This window comes from Musa acuminata, unplaced genomic scaffold (assembly GCF_036884655.1).
Source record: "Musa acuminata AAA Group cultivar baxijiao unplaced genomic scaffold, Cavendish_Baxijiao_AAA HiC_scaffold_547, whole genome shotgun sequence".
NCBI classification, from domain to species: domain Eukaryota; kingdom Viridiplantae; phylum Streptophyta; class Magnoliopsida; order Zingiberales; family Musaceae; genus Musa; species Musa acuminata.
Window position 1 is genome coordinate 77,501 of NW_027020789.1, and position 5,000 is coordinate 82,500.

Sequence of the window (5,000 nt, forward strand, 5' to 3'; positions counted from 1 at the left end):
TCCAGGGTGCTGAGATGGCTGACGTTTTGCTCCGCTCACGACGGTCGCCGCGGCACGCAAGAACAGGCCAAAAACTGGCCAAAACAGCCCAAAAACGGGCCAAAACTGGCCATTTTTTGCTGCGCGAGCGAGCGGAGAGCGGCGAACAGCGAGCGAAGCGCGAGGCAGCACCGTCCCTGCTATACGAAAGCCCCATCCAGCCCTGTGCCACCCGGGGGGTTCCAGGGTGCTGAGATGGCTGACATTTTGCTCCGCTCACGACGGTCACCGCGCCACACAAGAACAGCCCAAAAACAGGCCAAAACAGCCCAAAAACGGGCCAAAACTGGCCATTTTTGGCTGCGCGAGCGAGCGGCGAGCGGCGAACAGCGAGCGAAGCGAGAGGCAGCACCGTCCCTGCTATACGAAAGCCCCATCCAGCCCTGTGCCACCCGGGGGGTTCCAGGGTGCTGAGATGGCTGACGTTTTGCTCCGCTCACGACGGTCACCGCACCACGCAAGAACAGGCCAAAAACTGGCCAAAACAGCCCAAAAACGGGCCAAAACTGGCCATTTTTGGCTGCGCGAGCGAGCGGCGAGCGGCGAACAGCGAGCGAAGCGAGAGGCAGCACCGTCCCTGCTATACGAAAGCCCCATCCAGCCCTGTGCCACCCGGGGGGTTCCAGGGTGCTGAGATGGCTGACGTTTTGCTCCGCTCTCGACGGTCACCGCGCAATGCAAGAACAGGCCAAAAACTGGCCAAAACGGCCCAAAAACGGGCCAAAACTGGCCATTTTTGGCTGCGCGAGCGGCGAGCGGCGGACAGCGAGCGAAGCGAGAGGCAGCACCGTCCCTGCTATACGAAAGCCCCATCCAGCCCTGTGCCACCCGGGGGGTTCCAGGGTGCTGAGATGGCTGACGTTTTGCTCCGCTCTCGACGGTCACCGCGCAATGCAAGAACAGGCCAAAAACTGGCCAAAACGGCCCAAAAACGGGCCAAAACTGGCCATTTTTGGCTGCGCGAGCGAGCGGCGAGCGGCGGACAGCGAGCGAAGCGAGAGGCAGCACCGTCCCTGCTATACGAAAGCCCCATCCAGCCCTGTGCCACCCGGAGGGTTCCAGGGTGCTGAGATGGCTGACGTTTTGCTCCGCTCTCGACGGTCACCGCGCAATGCAAGAACAGGCCAAAAACTGGCCAAAACGGCCCAAAAACGGGCCAAAACTGGCCATTTTTGGCTGCACGAGCGAGCGGCGAGCGGCGGACAGCGAGCGAAGCGAGAGGCAGCACCGTCCCTGCTATACGAAAGCCCCATCCAGCCCTGTGCCACCCGGGGGGTTCCAGGGTGCTGAGATGGCTGACGTTTTGCTCCGCTCTCGACGGTCACCGCGCAATGCAAGAACAGGCCAAAAACTGGCCAAAACGGCCCAAAAACGGGCCAAAACTGGCCATTTTTGGCTGCACGAGCGAGCGGCGAGCGGCGGACAGCGAGCGAAGCGAGAGGCAGCACCGTCCCTGCTATACGAAAGCCCCATCCAGCCCTGTGCCACCCGGGGGGTTCCAGGGTGCTGAGATGGCTGACGTTTTGCTCCGCTCTCGACGGTCACCGCGCAATGCAAGAACAGGCCAAAAACTGGCCAAAACGGCCCAAAAACGGGCCAAAACTGGCCATTTTTGGCTGCACGAGCGAGCGGCGAGCGGCGGACAGCGAGCGAAGCGAGAGGCAGCACCGTCCCTGCTATACGAAAGCCCCATCCAGCCCTGTGCCACCCGGGGGGTTCCAGGGTGCTGAGATGGCTGACGTTTTGCTCCGCTCTCGACGGTCACCGCGCAATGCAAGAACAGGCCAAAAACTGGCCAAAACGGCCCAAAAACGGGCCAAAACTGGCCATTTTTGGCTGCGCGAGCGAGCGGCGAGCGGCGGACAGCGAGCGAAGCGAGAGGCAGCACCGTCCCTGCTATACGAAAGCCCCATCCAGCCCTGTGCCACCCGGGGGGTTCCAGGGTGCTGAGATGGCTGACGTTTTGCTCCGCTCTCGACGGTCACCGCGCAATGCAAGAACAGGCCAAAAACTGGCCAAAACGGCCCAAAAACGGGCCAAAACTGGCCATTTTTGGCTGCACGAGCGAGCGGCGAGCGGCGGACAGCGAGCGAAGCGAGAGGCAGCACCGTCCCTGCTATACGAAAGCCCCATCCAGCCCTGTGCCACCCGGGGGGTTCCAGGGTGCTGAGATGGCTGACGTTTTGCTCCGCTCTCGACGGTCACCGCGCAATGCAAGAACAGGCCAAAAACTGGCCAAAACGGCCCAAAAACGGGCCAAAACTGGCCATTTTTGGCTGCACGAGCGAGCGGCGAGCGGCGGACAGCGAGCGAAGCGAGAGGCAGCACCGTCCCTGCTATACGAAAGCCCCATCCAGCCCTGTGCCACCCGGGGGGGTTCCAGGGTGCTGAGATGGCTGACGTTTTGCTCCGCTCTCGACGGTCACCGCGCAATGCAAGAACAGGCCAAAAACTGGCCAAAACGGCCCAAAAACGGGCCAAAACTGGCCATTTTTGGCTGCACGAGCGAGCGGCGAGCGGCGGACAGCGAGCGAAGCGAGAGGCAGCACCGTCCCTGCTATACGAAAGCCCCATCCAGCCCTGTGCCACCCGGGGGGTTCCAGGGTGCTGAGATGGCTGACGTTTTGCTCCGCTCTCGACGGTCACCGCGCAATGCAAGAACAGGCCAAAAACTGGCCAAAACGGCCCAAAAACGGGCCAAAACTGGCCATTTTTGGCTGCGCGAGCGAGCGGCGAGCGGCGGACAGCGAGCGAAGCGAGAGGCAGCACCGTCCCTGCTATACGAAAGCCCCATCCAGCCCTGTGCCACCCGGGGGGTTCCAGGGTGCTGAGATGGCTGACGTTTTGCTCCGCTCTCGACGGTCACCGCGCAATGCAAGAACAGGCCAAAAACTGGCCAAAACGGCCCAAAAACGGGCCAAAACTGGCCATTTTTGGCTGCACGAGCGAGCGGCGAGCGGCGGACAGCGAGCGAAGCGAGAGGCAGCACCGTCCCTGCTATACGAAAGCCCCATCCAGCCCTGTGCCACCCGGGGGGTTCCAGGGTGCTGAGATGGCTGACGTTTTGCTCCGCTCTCGACGGTCACCGCGCAATGCAAGAACAGGCCAAAAACTGGCCAAAACGGCCCAAAAACGGGCCAAAACTGGCCATTTTTGGCTGCACGAGCGAGCGGCGAGCGGCGGACAGCGAGCGAAGCGAGAGGCAGCACCGTCCCTGCTATACGAAAGCCCCATCCAGCCCTGTGCCACCCGGGGGGTTCCAGGGTGCTGAGATGGCTGACGTTTTGCTCCGCTCTCGACGGTCACCGCGCAATGCAAGAACAGGCCAAAAACTGGCCAAAACGGCCCAAAAACGGGCCAAAACTGGCCATTTTTGGCTGCACGAGCGAGCGGCGAGCGGCGGACAGCGAGCGAAGCGAGAGGCAGCACCGTCCCTGCTATACGAAAGCCCCATCCAGCCCTGTGCCACCCGGGGGGTTCCAGGGTGCTGAGATGGCTGACGTTTTGCTCCGCTCTCGACGGTCACCGCGCAATGCAAGAACAGGCCAAAAACTGGCCAAAACGGCCCAAAAACGGGCCAAAACTGGCCATTTTTGGCTGCACGAGCGAGCGGCGAGCGGCGGACAGCGAGCGAAGCGAGAGGCAGCACCGTCCCTGCTATACGAAAGCCCCATCCAGCCCTGTGCCACCCGGGGGGTTCCAGGGTGCTGAGATGGCTGACGTTTTGCTCCGCTCTCGACGGTCACCGCGCAATGCAAGAACAGGCCAAAAACTGGCCAAAACGGCCCAAAAACGGGCCAAAACTGGCCATTTTTGGCTGCACGAGCGAGCGGCGAGCGGCGGACAGCGAGCGAAGCGAGAGGCAGCACCGTCCCTGCTATACGAAAGCCCCATCCAGCCCTGTGCCACCCGGGGGGTTCCAGGGTGCTGAGATGGCTGACGTTTTGCTCCGCTCTCGACGGTCACCGCGCAATGCAAGAACAGGCCAAAAACTGGCCAAAACGGCCCAAAAACGGGCCAAAACTGGCCATTTTTGGCTGCACGAGCGAGCGGCGAGCGGCGGACAGCGAGCGAAGCGAGAGGCAGCACCGTCCCTGCTATACGAAAGCCCCATCCAGCCCTGTGCCACCCGGGGGGTTCCAGGGTGCTGAGATGGCTGACGTTTTGCTCCGCTCTCGACGGTCACCGCGCAATGCAAGAACAGGCCAAAAACTGGCCAAAACGGCCCAAAAACGGGCCAAAACTGGCCATTTTTGGCTGCACGAGCGAGCGGCGAGCGGCGGACAGCGAGCGAAGCGAGAGGCAGCACCGTCCCTGCTATACGAAAGCCCCATCCAGCCCTGTGCCACCCGGGGGGTTCCAGGGTGCTGAGATGGCTGACGTTTTGCTCCGCTCTCGACGGTCACCGCGCAATGCAAGAACAGGCCAAAAACTGGCCAAAACGGCCCAAAAACGGGCCAAAACTGGCCATTTTTGGCTGCACGAGCGAGCGGCGAGCGGCGGACAGCGAGCGAAGCGAGAGGCAGCACCGTCCCTGCTATACGAAAGCCCCATCCAGCCCTGTGCCACCCGGGGGGTTCCAGGGTGCTGAGATGGCTGACGTTTTGCTCCGCTCTCGACGGTCACCGCGCAATGCAAGAACAGGCCAAAAACTGGCCAAAACGGCCCAAAAACGGGCCAAAACTGGCCATTTTTGGCTGCGCGAGCGAGCGGCGAGCGGCGGACAGCGAGCGAAGCGAGAGGCAGCACCGTCCCTGCTATATACGAAAGCCCCATCCAGCCCTGTGCCACCCGGGGGGTTCCAGGGTGCTGAGATGGCTGACGTTTTGCTCCGCTCACGACGGTCACCGCACCACGCAAGAACGGACCATAAACAGGCCAAAACAGCCCAAAAACGGGCCAAAACTGGTCATTTTTGGCTGCGCGAGCGAGCGGCGAGCGGCGAACAGCGAGCGAAGCGT